General features: G+C 50.4%; 1 long non-coding RNA gene across 2 annotated transcripts; it reads right to left on the bottom strand.

The window, feature by feature from the left end:
- Positions 1–23,951, bottom strand: LOC126043472 (uncharacterized). 2 transcript variants are annotated; one of them, XR_007507453.1, is made up of 3 exons: positions 23,881–23,951; positions 1,016–1,151; positions 1–167 (listed from the first exon to the last, which is right to left on the bottom strand). It is a non-coding gene; the product is annotated as an uncharacterized LOC126043472 (long non-coding RNA). The 2 variants fall into 2 exon arrangements; XR_007507452.1 differs by lacking the exon at positions 23,881–23,951 and adding an exon at positions 2,002–2,062.
- Between the last annotated feature and the right edge of the window lie 3,274 nt (positions 23,952–27,225).

Genomic DNA, 27,225 nt, shown 5'->3' with positions numbered 1-27,225 from the left:
TGCAATGCTCTACGGAGTGGTCTTTTCCACATTCCTCGCTCCCATTACATCCGTCGCTGCACATCCAGAAGCTTTACTCCCTGAGGTGACATTACCTGCACGATCCCCGTTCCCGGGCAGCAAACGAGTGAGCTCCGCTCATCTTGACAGACTGTCCACTTCCACACCTCGACACAAAACCAGAAATTGAAACATATCATTACATCACAAACTACAAACAGCACCCAAATTTATTTTTTTTTTTTTTTTTTTTTTTTTTACACAAACCCACCACAGACAAATACAGTTACACTCACGCACTTCACAACCCTGGCCTACTCCATGCTGGCCATCTAGTCCAACTCCCCCCACCCTTCGCCCACAAAATCCTCAACTGTCTTCCAAAGACCATCCACCGAACAACGTATTTCCCTGCGCTGACTGGCAGTTACCAGGTTCCAGGGGAGCGCTCCACGGGAACGGCGTTCCCGGGAGCCTTGGAAAAAAAAAAAAAAAAAAAAAAAAAAAAAAAATCGCCCTGCCTCTGAAAACCCGGGCCCAAGGCAGACCCCAGTCCAAACATTGGCGATCAACATTGCCTCATGGAGCAGCTGGGACCAGGGAAAAGAAAAATAATGGGGCACAGGAGGACACACCAAAAACCAACCCAGATCCCAGCTGGGGTTTTTTATTCTAAGTTTTTGGGGGTTTTTCCTAATTCCCTGAAAAAACATCTCAACTCTACATCCAACCTGAAAGGGAAAAAAAAAAACCAAAAAGTCTAAACCATATAACCCTAAACAAGATTAGACACATTCACAACACACCACTCATTCAGACGACATGCACGCCAGCCCTCACTCTCACCTCATCTATCCTACCGCCCACAGGCCTGGAGAGGCCGTCACCCCGTGCCTGCGGCAGCGGGGGCCTCAAAAATCGCCCTACCTGCAAAAACCCGGGCCCCAGCCCAACCTCCTTCCAACCAACCTCCCCACAAACTGCCCTTCCGTTACACCAACGTTTCAATACGCACCATCATCTCCACCATCCGTGCATGTTCAACCCGATACTGAGCTTTCACAGTGCCACGTGTCACAGTCCAACCTCCGTAGCAGCCACGTCACCTAAACGCAAGGTTCCTTCAAGCACCTCTCGTGCCCTGTCATCACCTGCAAAAACAACACACAAAGCTTGTCAACAGACACTTCATCCTTGAGAGAGAAGTCAAGTCCTCCACCGCTCCCCTACCCTGCTTCCCACCTATTCCAAAAATAACACATCCTCACAGCCAGTGTCCTCCATGGCACTTGAAAAAAACAGAGCATCACAAACACAGAGCTCTCCCAAAGTTACCGATCGCTCCAAGACCCGTCACGCTGCTACTCAGACCTCAAGGCCTTGACCAGTTCTAGAGACCTGCCACAAAGCATCCGCATAAACAAGATCAACACCATTGCCCAGTTCCTGCCTTACTCAATGCTAGTTCACAGTCCAATTGCGATCCCCTCAACTCTTTGCATGCAAAGAGCCCAAAGTCATTAAACATTCTATGCTGCCTCTACAATGCCATACAAGACACACACGAACATAGAGCCATGTAATTCACGTGCAAATATAATGCCATACAAGGCAGTACTCTTACCTCGGTCAAGGCAAAACAACTCAGAGCACTGCCATACCAGACAAAACGGAACAGGGCCAATGCAAGAGACTCTCACGTGACAGTCAATACAAGTACAGACCAAAACAATACAAAACCAATACAGAACCATAGAAGGCAAGGCAGTCTCAGGTGGCAATCCATACAAGTACAGAGCACTGCAATACAAAACACAATGCAGGGCCAGGCAATGCGAGACAGTCTCACATGACAGTCAATGCAAATACACAACAAAACAACACAGGGCAAAGGCAAATACAGACCAATACAATGCAAGAAAACTGCAAAACACAGCAAAGCAAAGCAGTCTCATAGAGCCACTGGACGCATCTTCCTTCCGACCCCACTCACGGACCCACCTCCTTACAGCGCTCTGCTGCCTTCCCGCATTGCTCGGTGGGATGCATCTTGTCCCTCCACATCTGAAAACCCCCCACAAACATATTGAACGAGTCACCTGGATGCAGAGCAAGAGCTTCACAACTCCAGAGGTCTTGATTCCATCTACAAAGTCCATCTGGAGTCCAGCTACAGCCTGTCATTTAAAAAAAAAAAAAAAAAAACCAAACAAACAAAAAACAACAACAAAAACCAATCCCCCCCCCCCCCACTGTAGGGTTCAATTATATGGAACTTAGTTACTGGGCCTGAAAGTAGCTCATGGTCGCAAGAGCGTTCCAGACACCTTTGAAGGCCCTGAACAGAACAAACAAGAAGACAGAAGAAAGATCCCGATTAGAAAAAACAGGTGCACATTCCACGATAAAGGGAACTTGGCACAACTGACCTCAATTCAGGGGCTTATCTCAACCGATTGGACTAAGACAAGTTTTGCATGCTCTAACATCGCCAATTATATCCTGTGTGTATGTGCGTGTACAGAGCGAGTATAACTAACTGTATCTTAGGTTTATACGCGTGGACAGTATCGATGTAACCAATCACCACTTACGCTTGTGCACGTGGACACCAAATGCTTGCGTGCAGCAGCCAATCAAAGCTTCTAAACAACTTAGAGAATTGTATAAGAATGATCAGCTAAGCTCAATAAAGGGGCGACTTTAATCATCATACTGGTGTTTATCGTCCGGGCCCCGCATGGAGTAACCCTAAACCCTACACCCCACCAACCAGAAAAAAAAAATCCAGGGCCAAACTTGGAGCCCATCACGTGCAAGTCTTAACACCTTGGAGAGTCAAATCCGCTTCACTGCCCCTCAACAACCCCTGCCACACGGCTCCAATCGTCTCCGTGAAACACTATCGGCACAGCTGTCCACGCAGCCCGCTGATGGCTACTCGAGCCCAGATGACTGTACAACCCTCGCCTAAACGGTCTAGGCACGTCAACGTTTCACCCGTAGACTCTTATCGCTGCTCCACCTACCCCTGACTCTACATCCCCGGGCAGAGCAGCTCCAAGCCAAGCACACCGTGCGCAGAACGTCACCACGCGGAACGCTACCAACGAGGTGATTCAAAGAGAGAGAAAACTCTCGGCAAGAAGAATGACCCCCGGACGGGAGGCGCCGTCGAGCAAGATGACCTACGGGGCCACAACCGCGAGGCCAGGAGGCTCCACGGCAGACCCAGAGAAGTCAAACGGAACGGCCCGTTACAAGACAGCACTGTCAAAACCCAGACGACAGATGCGCCAGAAGCCTGGCGTCAAGACCTAAGGATGTCATGATGCGGGTAAGAAGTCCCAGTCCCAGAAAACGGACGGCTAGAGAGCAGAGCTGCCGATGCAGCCCGAAAGAATGCTGCCATAGAGGACCGACCGGAACCTGCCAAGACCGATCCATGCTTTAGAGCTCCGAGTACAAGAAAAGAAGCACCCGATTGGCACCGGGCCGATGAGCAAGAGCATTCGAAACCCTAGGGACAGCACCCGAAGCGCATGCCTCGCTCCTCTGGCGCAAAGCGCGACAAGGACATCGAGACCCGAGGAAGGTCTAAGCGCACAAGACAGACTACACAAACTACACGCCACCACGGACACGGGCTGGAACTCCCCGGTCCGGCACACACGGGTCTCATGCTGAAAAGCAACCCGCCCCCTTCGCCTGCGCAAAGACGACTGCTTTGGGACAGCCCTCTCTCCTGCGCTAACTTTAAAACTCCTCCCTGCAATTCCCAGCTTCGTCCCTTCCTCCCAGCCTGGTCCCTCAACTTAGCTTTCAGAGGGCCGAGGGTCCAAATCCAGCCTCCACAAAACCACACGGGCTAACTGGGATGTTCCTCAAGGGGACACATTGCTCTTCAACATCTGCAATGAAAAAAACAAACACAAACAAATCAGAAAGGGAGTAGGCATCCTGCTGGCCAACACCAACTACTTCCCCAACTCCCCCCTCCTCACGAGTGCCACTGTGTTCGCTTCCCCGCTCATTCCAGACTCAGACCCTGCAGCCGTCGTCACTCGTGGTACCTAAGGTACCAAGAGAAACCACGTTAGCGTGGCACTCATGAGAAGCCATCGGCCCCACGCTCCTCCTCGCTAATCCACAGCTCACCTCAAACGCTCATCCAATTCAAAGACAGCCCACACAGCACCTCCACAACAGAAGGTAAACGCTGAACCGAGCAGCCCCATAATACTTTGCTATTCAACACCGACCCGGCCGACGACCGCCTCACCTTCTCGGACCGCTCACCGGCACGCAGCTTTTCGGGAGACCTTATAGCAGACTTCACGGTACGTAAAGGCTGCCTATAAGAAACCTGCAGAGGGACTTTTTACAAGGGTGTACAGCCATAGGACAAGGCGGTAATGGCTTTAGTCCTAAAGAGGGTACATTTCGTTTAGGCATTAGGAAGACGTTTCTCACTAGGGGTGGCCAGGCACTGGAAAGCGTCACCCAGAGAACCGGTTGATGCTCCCTCCCCGGAATCATTCAAGGCCAAGTCAAATGGGGCTTTCAGCAACCTGGTCTCGCAGAAGGTGTCTCTGGGGGGCTTGGAACTAGAGGATCTTTATGGTGCCTTCCAACCCAAACCATTCTACGATTCTATGACATTCAAATCCAACTGCAAAACTCCTCTGAGAAGGGCTGGTGAACCCTCCTCCCTTTCCCCAGCAGTCCCAAAACTTAAGAAACCCCTTTTCTTCTCCTCAACTGTCAGGAAAGGAACCCCACTGCTTCCTGACACCTCCTGCCCTCAATTTGCAACCCTGAACCCCCTTCAGTGGCTACTCCTTAGGAGCCGCTCTTCTGAGCCACATCCCAAATTCTGGGGGCACCTCCTAACCTACAGCTCCCCGGAGACTCCGAGCTCTGCTCCATGCCCACAAATTAAAGTCAAGTCCCAAGGCTTGTAATCTACGAGGGGCCTACCATCAGCTGCAAAGATTCTAGCGACAACACGGCATTCTGTGGGCAATGAGGAAAGGCATCCCAAACCCTGAAGGGCACTGTGCCTCACGGCCCTTCTACTTTCTTCAGAAATACTAAAACTCCATATACAAATACATACAAGATGTTCACCCTAACCCCTGCTAAACAATATCACCATCGGTCTCGTTAAGAGAGATATCAACAACTTACACAGCAGAATTGGTGAAAAAACCAACGTTCCTTCTTCAATAAAGTTGGGAATTGCAGGAAAACACAATGCATGAAGAATAAAAAAAAAAAAAAAAAAAAAAAAAACCAAAACCAATGTATACTATTAAACCATCTTTCTCCCCCTGAACTGATGCAGAGACTGACACTAGGCCTAGTAGATGTAGAAATAGAACGTATATTTAGACTCAGTGTATTGCTAAATAAAAGACTCAGGAATTTGTTAGAAGGTTAACAACTGCCTCCGTAAGTTGATTTACATAGACAAGCCAAGGACATAAAGCACAGGATTCCCGTGTCTGTAATATAAGACAAAATAACATGCCCTCTTTGAGGAGGTATTCTGTTTGATAAGAAAATATGTTGTCTCTTGTGATGACTGAGCCAAAAGCTAGGTGATACGCAGAGAAGTTGTTTGTGGGGCCCAGAAGGGGATCGTACTGCGCAAACTCATACAACAAAGTCCAAACGGCGGACAAGTGAGGAAGACTATGGAAAACCAGCAGAGGACTCCAGAAGACCACCGAAGACCTTCAACACGCATGCGTAAAGGACATTTACATATGCTAATGACTTCTCGGAAAAATCAATGAATATGTATATTATTTCTCAGTAATTTTATGAATATGTAAGACATGTATTTAACCTATACAATTAGTCCCAGCCAGGAAGCACGTTTGGAGGAGTGATCCCCCGTGCTTCCAGCACTACAGTAAAGAATACTTAACTCCATCGCCGAATGCTCATTTCGAGAAACAGAACACTCAAAACAAAATTACTGACCTGAAAAAAAGAAAGGGGGGGGGGGGGGGGGGGGGGAAGCTGCATACAAGTGTGTCGTGGTTTCAGCCCAGCCAGTAACAAAAGATCACGCAGCCGCTCGCTCACTCCTCCTGCCCCCCTCCGGTGGGATAGGGAGGACACAGAGGGGAGAAAAGGGAAAAAAAACAAAAAGGAACGTCGAGGGTTAAGATAAAGGCAGTTTACTGGGACAACACAAAACAAAATTGCAACAACAACAACAACGGTACTAACAAAAGACTAAACAAAAAGAGTGATGCACAGTGCAACTGCTCACCACCCGGCACCCGATGCTCCGCCACTTCCCCCACCGAAAGTGGAGCGCTCCACCCAGCCCGCTCCCCATTTATATACTGAGCATGATGTCACATGGTATGGAATAGGTCCTTCGCTAGTTCAGGTCAGCTGCCCCAGCTATGCCCCCCACATCCCAGGTTCCTGTAAAAATTAACTCTATCCCAGCTGAACCCAGGACAAAGTGTTACTTTCTACCACACATGCTGCCGAACCTTGACTGGTCCTGAAGCTCTTACCTCAGGCAGATACCTCTTCCCAAAGGGCTGAGCCAGCTCAAAAGCTGCAAAGCACTCAAGGAAGAGCTGAGCACCAACACCAGAGAAACCCAGGAGCACAACGAGCTCCCTCAGCAGAGGCTGTGGCTCAAATAGCCCCGAGCCTCCGCCCACCACCCTTAGCACAATCCCCTGGGAAAGGGGAAGGGCAAACCACCAGCAGTTATAAAGTCAGCTGGAGGAGCAGCAGAGCAGCAGCACTGTCCTCACCTGCTTTAAATTTACAGCAAATAAGACCCTGAACAGAGAAAGTACCCCCCCCCCCCCCCCCCCCCCCCCAAGGAAATGACACTACTTGCTCCTGTGCTACAGCTACACCTATTGCATCAGCAATAGGACCAGGTAGGGAATTCAACTTAATTTGTCTGGGGTGTAGACAGAAAATGATAGATGCCCTTCCAAACTAGGTAGGAAACTAGCTCATTAAATGCAATGACATTGTTGTTATCAAAATTGATGGGCTTCAGTTTCCTATAAAAAAGCCAAAACACTCTGGGGTTACGCTTCATTTCTAGCAAGGCTGTGCATACCACCTTACTTCTACCAGAACTACCTTCTGGATAGGAATGAATCAAAGAGCAGAATTCGATCCCTTAATAATTCCATCTCCAAAATATCTCGGGTTGCAAAACAAATTCTTTACTGTGAATAAGCAATGATGCAATGTCCCCCTGAGCATGTGTCCAGCTGACTCCCTTAACAGAGGTATGTCCTGGGTTCAGCTAGGATAGAGTTAATTCTTACAGGAACCTGGGAGGTGGGGGCATAGCCAGGGCAGCTGACCTGAACTGGCCAAGGAGCTATTCCATACCATGTGACATCATGCTCAGTATATAAATGGGGAGTGGGCCAGAGGGTGCTCTCTCTTTTCGGTGGGGGAAGTGGCAGAGTGTCAGGTCCCGGGTGGTGAGCAGTTGCACTGTGCATCACTCTTTTTGTATACTTTTTCATTAGTACCGTTGTTGTTGTTGTAATTTTTTCTTTGTGTTTGTCCCAGTAAACTGCCTTTATCTCAACCCTTGAGGTTCCAGTTTCTTTTTCTTTTCTCTCCTCCGTCTCCTCCCCATCCCACCGGAGGGGGGCGGAGGAGTGAGCGAGCGGCTGCGTGGTCCTTTGTTACCGGCTGGGCTGAAACCACGACAGTCCTTTTTTGGCGCCCAACGTGGGGCACGAAGGGTTGCGATAATGACAGATCTGGCCAGAGCGTGTTGAAACAAATTTGCCAAACGCATTTCTTAGATAAATAGATGTTAGTCACAATGTTGTTTCATTTGTTTACATGGTGGCATTTTGTAAGCTCTTATATGCTCTATGTATTGCCTGTAGTTGCGTATCTCATCTCTGGGAGAGTGATTGGGATTATCATTTTGCTGTACTGGGCAATGTCGACTTATGAAATGATTACATCACTGGTCATGAGGTCAAGCTGGTATCTGTATGAGGCAGTGATATCATTTCCATACTTTGGGCACATTCTGTCGGATTTTATTGGTAATTACACCCAATCCATGGGGAAATTAGGGGGGGATACCTCCCCCCGTCCGTTCACCTCCCTTTTCTCCTTCCGACTAATTACAACAGCTTTTGAGAATTTTGAATATCCTTGGGATGCGCAAGCCAGTGTGCTGTTAGTGCTATGCCTCCTGAATATGTTTCATGTCTTCTTTAGGGCTACAAAAAGGCTCTTTAAGAGTACCACTCAGAGATCTCCCCCAAAGCTGGATACTCATGGGTGGCACGGCATGTGGGAGGATGTGGGCAGTTACCTAGAGAACTTCTCACCGCCAGTGACTTGGAAGTTCACTCCCAAACAACTACAGAACCCTCATGAAGTGATAGAATATTTGAAAGAAAAATGCTGTGGCTATCCCAGAGACGCACAACTCACTACATTGTGCTGGGCCCTGGCCAGTATCTACCAAACACTGCTTGATACTAGGCAGCACCCTCAGGGAGAAAAGATGGAAAACAGGACAACAGGCACCGCGGCTACCCCAACCCCGACAACAGGCACCGCGGCTAAACCAGAGAACCAACCTGTGCCAGTATCAGTCGCCCCTGTACAGAAAAAGAAACACACAAAGACATCAGTTCGCTTAGCGAAAGATGAAGATGAACCAGGGTCATCGCGAGAACAGGAGGAAGAGGCAGAACCTGAAATAATTACCCCATCTCTATCCATGAGTGAGTTGCGTGACATGCGAAAAGATTTTAGCCGCCACCCAGGTGAGCGCATTGTTACCTGGCTGCTCCGATGCTGGGATAGTGGGGCTAGTAGTGTGGAATTAGAGGGTAAGGAAGCTAAGCAGTTGGGATCTCTGTCTAGGGAAGGAGGCATCGACAAGGCAATTGGGAGAAAAACACAAGTCCTCAGCCTCTGGAGGCGACTTCTGTTAGGTGTAAAGGAAAGATACCCCTTCAGGGATGAAGTTACATGTCACCAAGGCAAGTGGACCACCATGGAGAGAGATATCCAGTACCTGAGAGAATTAGCCGTGCTGGAGGTGATTTATAATGATCCAGAAAATGCGCAGTCACCCACAGATCCAGATGAAGTCCAATGCACGCAACCCATGTGGCAGAAGTTTCTACGAAGTGCACCACCAACCTATGCCAACTCATTGGCAGTAATGTCCTGGAAAGAAGGCTATGGACAAACGGTGGATGAATTGGCTGTCCAACTCCGGCAATACAAAGGAAGTCTCTCTTCCTCCCTATGGGCCTGTGTCTCAGCTGTAGAGGGGTTGTCCCGAGAGTTCCAGCAATTCAAAGTGGATCTGTCCTCCTCCTCACCTGTACAGGCCCGCATCGCAGTTATTGGGAGTAAGCATTCCTCTGCCCAAGAGAGAGGAGAGAGAAAGTACACACAACGGGCTAACCTGTGGTTTTACCTGCGTGACAATGGAGAGGACATGAGGAAGTGGGATGGAAAACCTACCTCAGTCTTGGATGCACGGGTACAGGAGTTGCGAGAAAAAGCAACTGGAAAAGACAATTCTTCTTGGAAAACTGCTGCTCCAGTTTCCCGTGAGCAGTCCCCCAGACGCAGCAGATGGGCTGATCTCATTTCTGATCCCCTTGTAGGGATTTCTGATTCACGTGTGCAGAAAGTAACAGATATTCTAACCAGGATTAGAGGGGCCCTGCCTCCAGCCAGGTGGAGGAGAGGGACAACCGAGTCTACTGGACAGTGTGGATTCGATGGCCTGGCACATCAGACCCACAGGAATATAAGGCTCTAGTGGACACTGGTGCACAATGTACCCTAATGCCATCAAGTTATAAAGGGACAGAACCCATCTGTATCTTTGGTGTGACAGGGGGATCCCAAGAGCTAACCATATTGGAAGCTGAAATGAGTCTAACCGGGAATGAGTGGCATAAGCACCCCATTGCGACTGGCCCAGAGGCCCCGTGCATCCTTGGTATAGATTATCTCAGGAGGGGGTATTTCAAGGACCCAAAAGGGTACCGTTGGGCCTTTGGTATAGCTGCATTGGAGACGGAGGAGATTGAACAGCTGTCTACCCTGCCGGGTCTCTCCCAAGACCCTTCGGTTGTGGGGTTGCTGAAGGTTGAAGAACAACAGGTGCCAATTGCTACCACGACGGTGCACCAATGGCAATATCGCACCAACCGAGACCTCCTGATCCCCATCCATAAGCTGATTTGCCAATTGGAGAGCCAAGGAGTGATCAGCAAGACTCACTCACCCTTTAGTAGTCCCATATGGCCCGTTCGGAAATCCAGTGGGGAATGGAGACTAACAGTAGATTATCGTGGGCTGAATGAAGTCACGCCACCGCTGAGCGCTGCTGTACCAGATATGTTAGAGCTTCAATATGGACTGGAATCAAAGGCAGCTAAGTGGTATGCCACAATTGACATTGCTAATGCATTTTTCTCCATTCCTTTGGCAGCGGAGTGCGGGCCTCAGTTTGCTTTCACTTGGAGGGGCGTCCAGTACACCTGGAATCGACTGCCCCAGGGGTAGAAACACAGCCCCACCATTTGCCATGGACTGATCCAGGCTGCACTAGAAAAAGGTGAAGCTCCAGAGTACCTGCAATATATTGATGACATCATCGTATGGGGCAACACGGCAGAAGAAGTTTTTGAGAAAGGGAAGAAAATAATCCAAATCCTTTTGAAGGCTGGTTTTGCCATCAAAGAAAGTAAGGTCAAGGGACCTGCGCAGGAAATCCAGTTCTTAGGAGTAAAATGGCAAGATGGGCATCGTCAGATCCCTGCAGACGTGATCAACAAAATAGCAGCTATGTCCTCACTGACTAACAAAAAGTAAACACAGGCTTTCTTAGGTGTTGTGGGCTTTTGGAGAATGCATATTCCAAATTACAGTCAAATTATAAGCCCTCTCTACCAAGTTACTCGGAAGAAGAACGATTTTAAATGGGGGCCTGAGCAACGACAAGCCTTTGAACAGATTAAGCAGGAGATTGTTCACGCGGTAGCTCTTGGGCCGGTCCGGACAGGACAAGATATTAAAAATATGCTCTACACTGCAGCTGGTGAGAATGGCCCTACCTGGAGCCTTTGGCAGAAAGCACCTGGGGAGACCCGAGGCCGACCCCTGGGGTTTTGGAGTCAGGGATATCGAGGATCCGAGGCTCGCTATACTCCAACTGAAAAAGAGATCTTGGCAGCATATGAAGGAGTTCGAGCCGCCTCAGAAGTGGTTGGTACTGAAACACAGCTCTTCTTAGCACCCCGACTGCCAGTGCTGGGCTGGATGTTCAAAGGGAAAGTTTCCTCTACACATCACGCGACTGACGCCACGTGGAGTAAGTGGATTGCACTGATCACACAGCGGGCTCGTGTAGGAAACCCCAGTCACCCAGGAATGTTAGAAGTGATCACGGACTGGCCAGAAGGCAAAGATTTTGGAATGTCGCCAGAGGAAGAGGTGACACGGGCTGAAGAGGCCCTGCTGTATAATAAACTGCCAGAAAATGAGAGGCAATATGCCCTGTTCATTGATGGGTCCTGTCGCATTGTGGGAAAACATTGGAGGTGGAAGGCTGCTGTATGGAGTCCTACATGACTAGTCGCAGAAACTGCTGAAGGAGAAGGTGAATTGAGTCAGTCTGCAGAGGTGAAAGCCATCCAGCTAGCGTTAGACATTGCTGAAAGCAAAAAGTGGCCAGTGCTCTATCTCTATACTGACTCATGGATGGTGGCAAATGCCCTATGGGGGTGGCTACAGCAATAGAAGAAGAGCAACTGGCAGCGCAGAGGTAAACCCATCTGGGCTGCCGCACTGTGGCAAGATATTGCTGTTTGGATAGAGAAGCTAGTGGTAAAAGTACATCACGTAGATGCTCATGTACTCAAGAGTCGAGCCACTGAAGAACATCAAAACAGTCAGCAGGCAGATCAGGCTGCCAAGATTGAAGTGTCTCACGTAGACCTGGACTGGCAACGTAGGGGTGAGCTATTTATGGCTCGGTGGGCCCACGATACCTCAGGCCATCAGGGAAGAGATGCTACATATAGATGGGCTCGAGATCGAGGGGTGGACTTGACCATGGACACTATCGCACAGGTCATCCATGAATGTGAAACACGTGCTGCAATTAAGCAAGCCAAGCGGCAAAAACCCCTGGCGCATGGAGGGCAATGGCTGAAATATAAACAGTGGGAGGCCTGGCAGACTGACTATATCACACTCCCATGAACACGCCAAGGCAAGTGCCATGTGCTTACAATGGTGGAAGCAACCACTGGATGGCTGGAAACATACCCTGTGTCCCATGCCACTGCCCAGAACACTATCCTGGGCCTTGAAGAGAAAATTTTATGGCAACACGGCACCCCAGAAAGAATCGAGTCGGACAACGGGACTCACTTCCAAAACAACCTCGTAGACACCTGGGCCAAAGAACATGGCAGTGAATGGGTATATCACATCCCTTATCACGCACCGGCCTCTGGAAAAATCGAACGATACAATGGACTGCTGAAAACTACATTGAGAGCGATGGGGGGTGGAACTTTCAAGCATTGGGATACACATTTAACAAAAGCCACCTGGTTAGTTAATACTAGAGGATCCGCCAATCGGGCTGGCCCCGCCCAACCAAGAGTTCCACATACTGTAGAAGGGGATAAAGCCCCTGTAGTGCGCATGAGGAGTATGTTAGGAAAGACAGTCTGGGTTAGTCCTCCCTCAAGCAGAGGCAAACCCATTCAAGGGGTTGTTTTTGCTTAAGGACCTGGGTACACCTGGTGGGTGATGCAGAAGGATGGGGAAGTTCGATGTGTACCTCAGGGAGATTTGATTTTGGGAGAGAATAGCCAGTGAATTGGGCTGTATGATATTTAACTGCTAAATAACCTGCCAATGCATGTCATTGTATCTATAGTGTCTATATGCCATATCAAGGGTATTATTGTGAGAATTATCCAAATGACTACAGAATGGACTTTCGAAACTGAGCCAAGTACAACAGCGATAGAACTTGAACTGGCACCCAGCAATTTCCTCAAGATCAACATCTTTGACCTGCAGACCAAGGGCGTGAGTTGCACCAACTATACTAGCCACAAGTTCCAGAGACAACATACAACGACCCAACATCTCACCATCTCTCTCTTATCCTGGAAGAACTGTTACAACAGATAGAGCCCCAAAATCGATGGACACATTAGAGGGACAGCCCATAGGCTAAAAGAACACCATGTCTGTGTATGTGCAAGGTCAGAGCGGAGTCCATATACTTATATATAAGACAAGGAAAGTTGTAGTGGTTGATTGGGAAAAAATGTAAGATCTGGGCATGATGTAGATGGTATAGAATAAGGGGTGGATAATGTCCTGGGTTCAGCTAGGATAGAGTTAATTCTTACAGGAACCTGGGAGGTGGGGGCATAGCCGGGGCAGCTGACCTGAACTGGCCAAGGAGCTATTCCATACCATACGACATCATGCTCAGTATATAAATGGGGAGCGGGCCAGAGGGTGCTCTCTCTTTTCAGTGGGGGAAGTGGTGGAGTGTAAGGTCCCGGGTGGTGAGCAGTTGCACTGTGCATCACTCTTTTTGTATACTTTTTCATTAGTACCGTTGTTGTTGTTGTAATTTTTTCTTTGTGTTTGTCCCAGTAAACTGCCTTTATCTCAACCCTCGAGGTTCCAGTTTCTTTTTCTTTTCTCTCCTCTGTCTCCTCCCCATCCCACCGGAGGGGGGCGGAGGAGTGAGCGAGCGGCTGCGTGGTCCTTTGTTACCGGCTGGGCTGAAACCACGACAAGGTACAAGAGCCCCAAAGCACAAAAGACACCACAAAACCCCCATGGAAATACATGGGGAGGGACCAGGCAGCAGCCATGCCCTACAAGGACAGGGCAGGGGGGCAACGACAGCCCCTGCAGTCATACAGGAAAGGGTCAGCAGAAGCCACACCCCTGCGGGTCGGGGGGGGGGGGGGGGGGGCAGCCACAAATGACACCAAGAAAACATGGAACTTCGGGGATACACGGCCAGTGGGGGGAAGGGGGTGACACCCCCACCAATCGGCATGGGAAAAAACTCACAGGGAAGGTGGGGTAGATGGATAATTTGCGGTGGGTGGTAAGCTACGTGCGCAAGAACGTGCACAGTCTGGGGGGGTCATGCATAAGGTTTACCTTCACCAGGGGCTCCAACTAGGTAATCCACAGCAGGTAAACTCATCTGGGATCATCTGCAACAGCAGTTCCACTCTGGGGGAACCTCCTAACCTACAGCTCCCCAGAGACTCCGAGCTCTGCTACATGCCCACAAAATAAAGTCAATTCCCAAGGCTTGTAATCTACAAGGGGCCTGCCACAAGCTGCAAAGATTCTAGGGACAACGTGGCATTCTGTGGGCAATGAGGAAAGGCATCCCAAACCCTGAAGGGCACTGTGCCTCACGGCCCTTCTGCTTTCTTCAGAAATACTAAAACTCCATGTACAAATACATACAAGATGCTCACCCTAACCCCTGCTAAACAACATCACCATCAGTCCCGTTAAGAGGTATCAGCAATGTACAGAGCATACAGCAGAACTCGTGAAGAAAACAAGGTTCCTTTTTTGATAAAGTTGGGAATTCCAAAAAAACACATTGCATGAAGAATTAAAAACAAACCAACAATGCCTACTATTAAACCATCTTTCTACCCCTGAATGCTCAAAACAAAACTACGGACCTGAAGAAAAAGAAAGGGGCGGGGGGAAGCAGCTGCATACAAGTGTTACTTTCTACCACACATGCTGCTGAACCTTGACTGGTCCTGAAGCTCTTACCTCAGGCAGATACCTCTTCCCAAAGGGCTGAGCCAGCTCAAAAGCTGCAAAGCACTCAAGGAAGAGCTGAGCACCAACACCAGAGAAACCCAGGAGCACAATGAGCTCCCTCAGCAGAGGCTGTGGCTCAAAGAGCCCCGAGCCTCCGCCCACCACCCTTAGCACAATTCCCTGGGAAAGGGGAAGGGCAAACCACCAGCAGTTATAAAATCAGCTGGAGGAGCAGCAGGAGTGTTCTCACCTGCCTTAAATTTACAGCAAATGAGACCCTGAACAGAGAAAGTAACCCCCCCAGGAAATGACACTACTTGCGCCTGTACTACAGCTACAACTATTGCATCGGCAATGTGACCAGGTAAGGAGATAATCTTAATTTTTCTGAGGCGCAGACAGAAAAAGACATTTGTGTCTCTAAACTAGGTAGGAAATTAGCTCGTTAAATGCAATAACAATGTAGTTATTAAAATCACATCGGTCACCGGCGAGGCCAGCAGACGCAATGGTAAGTTGGTGGCTGAGCGCTAGATTGAGGCGGACCAGGAGGTTCCCGAGGCCCAGGAGCCCTGGGGAAGAGCAGAGGAACCGTGCAGAGCCGGCAGCTCTCGCGAGAGAGGCTGACGCGGCGTGGGCATTGCCAGGGGCAACCGTGGGAGATTTAAATGGCCCTGAGGAGCGCCAGCAACCGGGAGCTTGGCAAGCAGGGCGTGGTGCGTCAGAAAGGCGTGCCGTGGTGTGTTGGGGGATGCAATGAGTCTACGGAATTCCTGACAGTTCAAGAACAGCGCGACCTTGAGCAGCTTGTAGTATATCCTTGAGAAGTCTGGAAAGATCCGAGAAGACCAGTACAAAAACAAGATAGTGATAAGAAGAACCGTCCTGACAAACTCACCAATCATGAATTGTTAGTTACTAACTAAGCCAATCATATACTAACACATACTCTGAAGAAGGGGATAAAAAGGTGTGTTAGAACAATAAAGTAGCCATTTTGCGTGATCCATTACTTGTCGTGTCCGTCTCTAGCGCGACAGTGGTGCGGCAGTTCGTGCAGGCAGGGCGCAGCCCCCCCCCCTTCCCAGCTCAAGCAGGCTACTGAAGCGGTGGGCATCGTCCTCAGAAGGGGACCCCGGTATGGCTGCCACTGAGGTGAAAGCCATCGCTAGGAAAAACGTGGTGACGCGGGCTGAGCTCCCATGTAAACGTGCAGCTCTCCGGGTATCTGGCTGAGGAGAGTGCCTGAGTCTATCACTGATGCTGGAGGGCAGCGGGGACACCTCTTGTGTGAGGTGTGACCAGGTAGATGATCTGCTCAGCCTGGTGGCAGAGCTGAAGGAGGAAGTGGAAAGGTTGAGGAGTATCAGGGAGCATGAGTGGGAGATAGATTGGTGGACCCACACCCTACCATCCCTGGGGCAGAGGCAGCAGGTGGAGGCTCCGCGAGAAGCGGAGGTTCCCCTGCCCCCTCGCCACCGGGCAGGAGGGGACCTAAGAGATGCAGGGGAATGGATACAGGTCCCTGCTCGGGGAGGCAGGCGAGTCCCCTCCCAGTCTCCCTCACCTTCCCAGTTTCCCCTAGGCAACAGGAGCGTGGCTCTGGAACTTGAGGACCAGTTCAGTGAAGATCAGGGTGTAGGCAAAGCCCTATCCACGGAGGCGCCTAAGCTCAGTCGGGCAGCCCCACGCATTCCCAAAGCCTCTGAAAAAAAGAAAAAGGAGGGTAATTGTCATAGGCGAGTCCCTTCTGAGGGGGACAGAGGGCCCAATATGCAGTCCTGACCCATCCCACAGGATGAGGAGGAGAGGGAAGGCCGATAAGGCAGATATTGTGCTGAGAGTCTGTAACAGACCGCCTGACCAGGTTGAAGAGACGGATGAATCATTCTACAAGTGGCTGGCAGGGTACTGGGGTGATTAGTGGAAGGAGCACAGGTAGTGTTTTCCTCAATCCCTTAGTGGCAGGGAAATATACTGAAAGGAACAGGAAACCACACCTGGTGATTACGTGGCTCAGAGGCTGGTGCCATCAGTGGCGTTTGGGGTTTTTTGATCACGGGGAGGTTTACACGGCACCGGGCTTGCTAGCGACAGATGGTATTCGGCTATCTCAAAGGGGTAAAAGAATCCTCGCTTGTGAGATAGTGGGGCTCATAGAGAGGGCTTTAAACTAGGGTTGAAGGGGGTAAGGGATAAGACTAGGTGCACCAGAGATGAGCCTGGGGGCAGCGTGTGCCGACGTTAGGGGTGGATTCGATAGGCCAGCTCGAATGCATCTATGCCAACGCACGCAGCACGGGCGATAAACGGGAGGAGCTGGAAGCCATCACGCTGCAGGATACATATGACTTAATCCCCATCACAGAAACACAGTGGGACGACTCCCGTGAATGGAGTGCTGCGACGGATGGCTACGAGCTCTTCAGAAGGGATAGGCAAGGTAGAAGAGGTGGTGGGGTGGCTCTCTATGTTAGGCAGGGTTTGGACCGTACAGAGCTACCCGAGTGTGATGACAAGGTGGAGCACTTATGGGTGAGGATGAGAGGGAAGGCCGATAAGGCAGATATTGTGCTGGGAGTCTGTTACAGACCGCCCGACTGGGTCAAAGTGACGGATGAATCGTTCTACAAGCGGCTGGCAGTAGTCTTAGAATCGCGTGCCCTTGTTCTCGTGGGGGACTTCAACTGTCCAGACACCTGCTGGAAACATGCCACAGCAGAGTAAACAGTCTAGGAGGTTCCTGGAGCGTGTGGTAGATAACTTCCCGACACAGGCGGTAGGTGAGCCAACCAGGGGAGGAGCCTTACTAGATCTATTGTTTACGAACAGGGAAGGACTGGTGGGAGGTGTGATGGTCACAGGCCGTCTTGGGCTTAGCGACCGTGAAATGACAGAATTCTCAATTCTTGGTGAGGCAAGGAAGGGGTTTAGCAAATCCAGCGCTCTGGACTTCCAGAGGGCAAACTTTGGCCTCTTTGAGGCACTGGTTGAGAGAGTCCCTTGGGAGACGGTCCTGAAGGGCAAAGGGGTCCAGGAAGGACGCACGTTCTTTAAGAAGGAAATCTTAACAGCTCGGGACCAGGCTATTCCCCCGTGCCGCAAGTCGAATCGCCGAGGAAAACGACCGGCCTGGCTGAACGGGGAACTTTTGCTAGGAGTCAGGAAACAAAAGGAGAATCTATCATCTCTGGAAGAAAGGGCGGGCAACCTGGGAGGTGTGCAGGCATCTTGTTAGGTCATAGAGAAAGGAAATTAGAAAGACAAAAGCTCAGCTAGAATGAAATCTGTCCGCTGTCATAAGAGACGACAAAAAATGTTTTTACAAATACATTAACGGTCAAAAGAATCCCAAGGAACATATCTATCCTTTAAGGGATACAGAAGGGAACGTTGCCACCAGAGATGAGGAAAAGGCCGAGATACTTAATGCCTTCTTTGCCTCAGTCTTTAATAGGGAGACCAGTTATCCTCAGGGTACTCTGCCTCCTGAGCTGGAAGCTGAGGATGAAGAGCAGAATATATCCCCCAGGAAGAAATAGTTAGTGACCTACTACGCCATCTGGATGCTCACAAATCTATGGGACCAGATGGAATCCATCCAAGAGGGCAGAGGGAACTGGCAGAGGTGCTTCCCTAGCTGCTCTCCGTCATCTATTGGCGATCCTGGTCAACGGGGGAGGTCCCAGAGGACTGGAGACTTGCCGGTGTGACGTCCATTTACGAGAAGGGTGGGAGGGAGGATCCAGGGAACTACGGGCCTGTCAGCCTGACCTAGGTACCGAGGAAGATTATGGAACGGTTTGCCTTGAGAGCGCTCACGTGGCAAGTCTGGGACAAGCAGGGGATTGGGCCTGGTCAGCGTGGGTTTACAAAAGACAGGTTCTGCTTGACCAACCCGATCTCCTTCTATGACCAGGTGACCCACCTAGTGGATGAGGGAAAGGCTGTGGATGATACCTACCTTGACTGCAGCAAGGCCTTTGACACCATCTCTCATGGCATACTCCTTGAGAAGCTGTCATGTCCTGTCTTAGACAAGTGTACTCTTTGCTGGGTGAAAAACTGGCAGGATGGACGAGCCCAGAGAGTTGTGGTGAATGGGGTTAAATCCGGTTGGCGGCGGGTCACTAGTGGTGTTCCCCAGGGCTCGGTGTTGGGCCCGGTTCTGCTTAACGCCTTTATCGATGATTTGGACGAGGAGATCGAGTGCCTCCTCAGCAAGTTTGCAAACGACACCAACTTGAGAGGCAGGGTCGATCTCCTTGAGGGTAGGAAGGCTCTACGCAGGTATCTGGACAGTCTGGATCGATGAGCCGAGGCCAACTGTATGAAGTTCAGCGAGGCTGAGTGCCGGGTCCTACGCTTCAGTTGCGGCGCCCCTGTGCAGCGCTATGGGCTTGGGGAAGAGTGGCTGGAAAGCTGCCCGGCAGGGAAAGACCTGGGGGTGCTGGTTGACAGCCGGTTGAATGTGAGCCAGCAGTGTGCCCAGGTGGCCAGGAAGGCCAGTGGCATCCTGGCCTGTATCGGAAATAGTGTAGCCGGCGGGAACAGGGAGGTAATTGTTCAACTGTATTCGGCACTAGTGAGGCCACACCTCGAGTACTGCGTTCAGTTTTGGGCCCCTTGCTACAGGAAAGACGTTGAGTTGCTGGAACGTGTCCGGAGAAGGGCAACCGAGTTGGTGAGGGGCCTGGAGCGTAAGTCTGATGAGGAACAGCTGAGGGAACTGGGGTGGTTTAGTCTGGAGAAAAGGAGGCTGAGGGGAGACCTTATCGCTCTCTACAACTACCTGAAAGGAGATTGTAGCGAGGTGGGTACCGGTCTCTTCTATCAAGTAATTAGAAATAGGATGAGAAAAAATGGCCTGAAGTTGCGCCAGAGAAGGTTTAGATTGGATATCAGAAAAAAACCTATTTACTGAGAGGGTTGTCAGGCATTGGAACAGGCTGCCCAGGGTAGCGATGGAGTCACCATCCCTGGAGGTGTTCAAAACACACGTAGATGTGGCGCTTCGGGACATGATTTAGCAGGCATGGTGCTGTTGGGTTGGTGGTTGGACTTAATGATCTTAAAGATCCTTTCCAAATTTCACGATTTGATTCCATTCTAGGGAGCAGAACAGAAATGTAGCAAGAAAGGAAAAAAAGGAGGGAGAACAAAGGGAGAGAGACACAAAGACTGGAAGAAGGACAAAGGGATGACAGAGGAAAAAAATAGCGATAGGCTGCAGGAGAGAGATGGAGGAGTTCAAAAAAGACACAGGGAGAATGACAGAACAAGAGTGAGAAACAAGGGACAGAGCAGGACAGCACTGGAGGAAAAAACAACTGTGATTGATAGGCTGTGAGAGAGATATGGAGGAAGAGAGAAAAGAGAAGGGACAGCTAGCTCGAGAGGGGGATGCAGATAGAAAGGATGGAAGAGGGAAGGGAACAGAGAGAAACACAAAAAAGATCACAAGAGGAAGCAGGGCAGAGAGACAGCAATAGAAGAAAAAAGGGACAGGGATCTGGACAGATGGAGAAAAAAGCAGGAGGAATAGATACAACGTGATACGATGGGACAGAAAGTAAGATAGCGTGACAGATGAGAATAATGACAAGAGATAGAGAGAGACTATGAAAAGCACAGGAGATTGGAGAGAGAGAAAGAGAAGACATGAATAAAAAGAGTAGGGAGCACCACAAAGGGACAGGGAAAGAAAAGAACAGGAAGGACAACAGGGACAGTGAAATACAGAATTAAAAAAACCCTCACATATTACACGCATCTTATCCGCTCATCAAGCCCATTTCAGAGTTACACAGTACCCCAGCCCCTTTAAGAAAAATAACACCGAGCCCATTTCGGCGCCGCACCGCGCCCGAGCCCATTTCGGCGCCGCACCGCGCCCGAGCCCATTTCGGCGCCGCACCGCGCCCGAGCCCATTTCGGCGCCGCACCGCGCCCGAGCCCATTTCGGCGCCGCACCGCGCCCGAGCCCATTTCGGCGCCGCACCGCGCCCGAGCCCATTTCGGCGCCGCACCGCGCCCGAGCCCATTTCGGCGCCGCACCGCGCCCGAGCCCATTTCGGCGCCGCACCGCGCCCGAGCCCATTTCGGCGCCGCACCGCGCCCGAGCCCATTTCGGCGCCGCACCGCGCCCGAGCCCATTTCGGCGCCGCACCGCGCCCGAGCCCATTTCGGCGCCGCACCGCGCCCGAGCCCATTTCGGCGCCGCACCGCGCCCGAGCCCATTTCGGCGCCGCACCGCGCCCGAGCCCATTTCGGCGCCGCACCGCGCCCGAGCCCATTTCGGCGCCGCACCGCGCCCGAGCCCATTTCGGCGCCGCACCGCGCCCGAGCCCATTTCGGCGCCGCACCGCGCCCGAGCCCATTTCGGCGCCGCACCGCGCCCGAGCCCATTTCGGCGCCGCACCGCGCCCGAGCCCATTTCGGCGCCGCACCGCGCCCGAGCCCATTTCGGCGCCGCACCGCGCCCGAGCCCATTTCGGCGCCGCACCGCGCCCGAGCCCATTTCACGGTTATGGAGCTACAGCTCCAATTTCAAAGTTGTGCAATCACTAGAGCCAGGAATGCACCCCCTTTCCATTAACCCAGCAGCAACTACATTTACCTCAAGGTATCTACAACTCGCCCTTGGATGCCCAATTCCAACACTTTCACTCACTTCAACAGCTAAGTTTACCTATGGGCACATGCTTTGCTCTGCACATGCCTTTGTGATTGCCATTAGTACTGTGATTCCCACAAGGACACCTAATTACCTGTCTTTCTTTCGTTTTGTTCTTAGTGCTTCATTTGGTCCATTACTCATTCCACATACTTTCAGCTATGTCAGTATTTAAAGTCCAATTCTACAACCTTCTTTTTCTACAATATATAGAAAAGACTTTACGGCCTCACTCATCAAATATTTGACACTATTAGTTCTAGTCCTCTTTTAATCCTTATTTTTACAAATACATTTAAACTCCAAAAAATCTAGCATTACCTGAAGAAGAAATGCCACTATTTAGTACCTGCAATGCTCTACGGAGTGGTCTTTTCCACATTCCTTGCTCCCATTACATCCGTCGCTGCACATCCAGAAGCTTTACTCCCTGAGGTGACATTACCTGCACGATCCCCGTTCCCGGGCAGCAAACGAGTGAGCTCCGCTCATCTTGACAGACTGTCCACTTCCACACCTCGACACAAAACCAGAAATTGAAACATATCATTACATCACAAACTACAAACAGCACCCAATTTTTTTTTTTTTTTTTTTTTTTTACACAAACCCACCACAGACAAATACAGTTACACTCACGCACTTCACAACCCTGGCCTACTCCATGCTGGCCATCTAGTCCAACTCCCCCCACCCTTCGCCCACAAAATCCTCAACTGTCTTCCAAAGACCATCCACCGAACAACGTATTTCCCTGCGCTGACTGGCAATTACCAGGTTCCAGGGGAGCACTCCATGGGAATGGCGTTCCCGGGAGCCTTGGAAAAAAAAAAAAAAAATAAAAATAAAAAAAAAATAATCGCCCTGCCTCTGAAAACCCAGGCCCAAGGCAGACCCCAGTCCAAACATTGGCGATCAACATTGCCTCATGAAGCAGCTGTGACCAGGGAAAAGAAAAATAATGGGGCACAGGAGGACACACCAAAAACCAACCCAGATCCCAGCTGGGGTTTTTTATTCTAAGTTTTTGGGGGTTTTTCCTAATTCCCTGAAAAAACATCTCAACTCTACATCCAACCTGAAAGGGAAAAAAAAAAACCAAAAAGTCTAAACCACATAACCCTAAACAAGATTATACACATTCACAACACACCACTCATTCAGACGACATGCACGCCAGCCCTCACTCTCACCTCATCTATCCTACCGCCCACAGGCCTGGAGAGGCCGTCACCCCGTGCCTGCGGCAGCGGGGGCCTCAAAAATCGCCCTACCTGCAAAAACCCAGGCCCCAGCCCAACCTCCTTCCAACCAACCTCCCCACAAACTGCCCTTCCGTTACACCAACGTTTCAATACGCACCATCATCTCCACCATCCGTGCATGTTCAACCCGATACTGAGCTTTCACAGTGCCACGTGTCACAGTCCAACCTCCGTAGCAGCCACGTCACCTAAACGCAAGGTTCCTTCAAGCGCCTCTCGTGCCCTGTCATCACCTGCAAAAACAACACACAAAGCTTGTCAACAGACACTTCATCCTTGAGAGAGAAGTCAAGTCCTCCACCGCTCCCCTACCCTGCTTCCCACCTATTCCAAAAATAACACATCCTCACAGCCAGTGTCCTCCATGGCACTTGAAAAAAACAGAGCATCACAAACACAGAGCTCTCCCAAAGTTACCGATCGCTCCAAGACCCGTCACGCTGCTACTCAGACCTCAAGGCCTTGACCAGTTCTAGAGACCTGCCACAAAGCATCCGCATAAACAAGATCAACACCATTGCCCAGTTCCTGCCTTACTCAATGCTAGTTCACAGTCCAATTGCGATCCCCTCAACTCTTTGCATGCAAAGAGCCCAAAGTCATTAAACATTCTATGCTGCCTCTACAATGCCATACAAGACACACACGAACATAGAGCCATGTAATTCACGTGCAAATATAATGCCATACAAGGCAGTACTCTTACCTCGGTCAAGGCAAAACAACTCAGAGCACTGCCATACCAGACAAAACGGAACAGGGCCAATGCAAGAGACTCTCACGTGACAGTCAATACAAGTACAGACCAAAACAATACAAAACCAATACAGAACCATAGAAGGCAAGGCAGTCTCAGGTGGCAATCCATACAAGTACAGAGCACTGCAATACAAAACACAATGCAGGGCCAGGCAATGCGAGACAGTCTCACATGACAGTCAATGCAAATACACAACAAAACAACACAGGGCAAAGGCAAATACAGACCAATACAATGCAAGAAAACTGCAAAACACAGCAAAGCAAAGCAGTCTCATAGAGCCACTGGACGCATCTTCCTTCCGACCCCACTCATGGACCCACCTCCTTACAGCGCTCTGCTGCCTTCCCGCATCGCTCGGTGGGATGCATCTTGTCCCTCCACATCTGAAAAACCCCCACAAACATATTGAACGAGTCACCTGGATGCAGAGCAAGAGCTTCAGAAGTCTTGATTCCATCTACAAAGTCCATCTGGAGTCCAGCTACAGCCTGTCATTTAAAAAAAAAAAAAAAACAAACAAACAAAAAACAACAACAAAAACCAATCCCCCCCGCCCCCCACTGTAGGGTTCAATTATATGGAACTTAGTTACTGGGCCTGAAAGTAGCTCATGGTCGCAAGAGCGTTCCAGACACCTTTGAAGGCCCTGAAAAGAACAAACAAGAAGACAGAAGAAAGATCCCGATTAGAAAAACACAGGTGCACATTCCACGATAAAGGGAACTTGGCACACCCAACCTCAATTCAGGGGCTTATCTCAATCGATTGGACTAAGACAAGTTTTGCATGCTCTAACATCGCCAATTATATCCTGTGTGTATGTGCGTGTACAGAGCGAGTATAACTAACTGTATCTTAGGTTTATACGCGTGGACAGTATCGATGTAACCAATCACCACTTACGCTTGTGCACGTGGACACCAAATGCTTGCGTGCAGCAGCCAATCAAAGCTTCCAAACAACTTAGAGAATTGTATAAGAATGATCAGCTAAGCTCAATAAAGGGGCGACTTTAATCATCATACTGGTGTTCTATCGTCCAGGCCCCGCATGGAGTAACCCTAAACCCTACACCCCACCAACCAGAAAAAAAAAACCCAGGGCCAAACTTGGAGCCCATCACGTGCAAGTCTTAACACCTTGGAGAGTCAAATCCGCTTCACTGCCCCTCAACAGCCCCTGCCACACGGCTCCAATCGTCTCCGTGAAACACTATCGGCACGGCTGTCCACGCAGCCCGCTGATGGCTACTCGAGCCCAGATGACTGTACAACCCTCGCCTAAACGGTCTAGGCACGTCAACGTTTCACCCATAGACTCTTATCGCTGCTCCACCTACCCCTGACTCTACATCCCCGGGCAGAGCAGCTCCAAGCCAAGCACGCCGTGTGCAGAACGTCACCACGCGGAACGCTACCAACGAGGTGATTCAAAGAGAGAGAAAACTCTCGGCAAGAAGAATGACCCCCGGACGGGAGGCGCCGTCGAGCAAGATGACCTACGGGGCCACAACCGCAAGGCCAGGAGGCTCCACGGCAGACCCAGAGAAGTCAAACGGAACGGCCCGTTACAAGACAGCACTGTCAAAACCCAGACAACAGATGCGCCAGAAGCCTGGCGTCAAGACCTAAGGATGTCAGGATGTGGGGAAGAACTCCCAGTCTGAGAAAACGGACGGCTAGAGAGCAGAGCTGCCGATGCAGCCCAAAAGAATGCTGCCAAAGAGCACCGACCGGAACCTGCCAAGACCGATCCATGCTTTAGAGCTCCGAGTACAAGAAAAGAAGCACCCGATTGGCACCGGGCCGATGAGCAAGAGCATTCAAAACCCTAGGGACAGCACCCGAAGCGCATGCCTCGCTCCTCTGGCGCAAAGCGCGACAAGGACATTGAGACCCGAGGAAGGTCTAAGCGCACAAGACAGACTACACAAACTACACGCCACCGCGGACACGGGCTGGAACTGCCCAGTCCGGCACACACGGGTCTCGTGCTGAAAAGCAACCCGCCCCCTTCGCCTGCGCAAAGACGACTGCTTTGGGACAGCCCTCTCTCCTGCGCTAACTTTAAAACTCCTCCCTGCAATTCCCAGCTTCGTCCCTTCCTCCCAGCCTGGTCCCTCAACTTAGCTTTCAGAGGGCCGAGGGTCCAAATCCAGCCTCCACAAAACCACACGGGCTAACTGGGATGTTCCTCAAGGGGACACATTGCTCTTCAACATCTGCAATGAAAAAAACAAACACAAACAAATCAGAAAAGGGAGTAGGCATCCCGCTAGCCAACACCAACTACTTCCCCAACTCCCCCCTCCTCACCTTCTCGGACCGCTCACCGGCACGCAGCTTTTCGGGAGACCTTATAGCAGACTTCACGGTACGTAAAGGGTGCCTATAAGAAACCTGCAGAGGGACTTTTTACAAGGGTGTACAGCCATAGGACAAGGCGGTAACGGCTTTAGTCCTAAAGAGGGTACATTTAGTTTAGGCGTTAGGAAGACGTTTCTCACTAGGGCTGGCGAGGCACTGGAACGCGTTGCCCAGAAAACCTGCGGATGCTCCCTGCCTGGAAGCATTCAAGGCCAAGTCAGATGGGGCTTTCAGCAACCTGGTCTCGCAGAAGGTGTCCCTGGGGGGCTTGGAACTAGAGGATCTTTATGGTGCTTTCCAACCCAAACCATTCTACGATTCTATGACATTCAAATCCAACTGCAAAACTCCTCTGAGAAGGGCTGGTGAACCCTCCTCCCTTTCCCCAGCAGTCCCAAAACTTAAGAAACCCCTTTTCTTCTCCTCAACTGTCAGGAAAGGAACCCCACTGCTTCCTGACACCTCCTGCCCTCAATTTGCAACCCTGAACCCCCTTCAGTGGCTACTCCTCAGGAGCCGCTCTTCTGAGCCACATCCCAAATTCTGGGGGCACCTCCTAACCTACAGCTCCCCAGAGACTCTGAGCTCTGCTACATGCCCACAAAATAAAGGCAAGTCCCAAGGCTTGTAATCTATGAGGGGCCTGCCACCAGCTGCAAAGATTCTAAGGATAACGTGGCATTGTGTGGGCAATGAGGAAAGGCAACGAGGCATCCCAAACCCTGAAAGGTTGTGCCTCACAGCCTTTCTACTTTCTTCAGAAATACTAAATCTCTATATACAAATACATACAAGACATTCACTGTAATCCCTGCTAAACAACGTCACCGTCAGTCCCGTTAAGAGAAATATCAGCAATGTAGACAGCATACAGCAGAACTGGTGAAGAAAACAAGGTTCCTTTTTCAATGAAGTTGGGAATTCCAGGGAAACACAACACATGAAGAATTAAGAAAAAAAAACAAACAATGCATACTATTAAACCATCTTTCTACCCCTGAACACTCAAAACAAAATTACTGACCTGAAAAAAGGAAAAAAAAAAAAGCAGCTGTATACAAGTGTTACTTTCTACCACACATGCTGCTGAACCTTGACTGGTCCTGAAGCTCTTACACCTCAGGCAAACACCTCTTCCCAAAGGGCTGAGCCAGCTCAAAAGCTGCAAAGCACTCAAGGAAGAGCTGAGCACCAACACCAGAGAAACCCAGGAGCACAATGAGCTCCCTCAGCAGAGGCTGTGGCTCAAAGAGCCCCGAGCCTCCACTCACCACCCTTAGCACAATCACCTGGGAAAGG

The sequence above is a fragment of the Accipiter gentilis genome, chromosome 10 (assembly GCF_929443795.1).
Source record: "Accipiter gentilis chromosome 10, bAccGen1.1, whole genome shotgun sequence".
NCBI classification, from domain to species: domain Eukaryota; kingdom Metazoa; phylum Chordata; class Aves; order Accipitriformes; family Accipitridae; genus Astur; species Astur gentilis.
The sequence above is the reverse complement of the archived record's forward strand: the minus strand, read 5'-3'. Positions and strand labels throughout refer to the sequence as shown.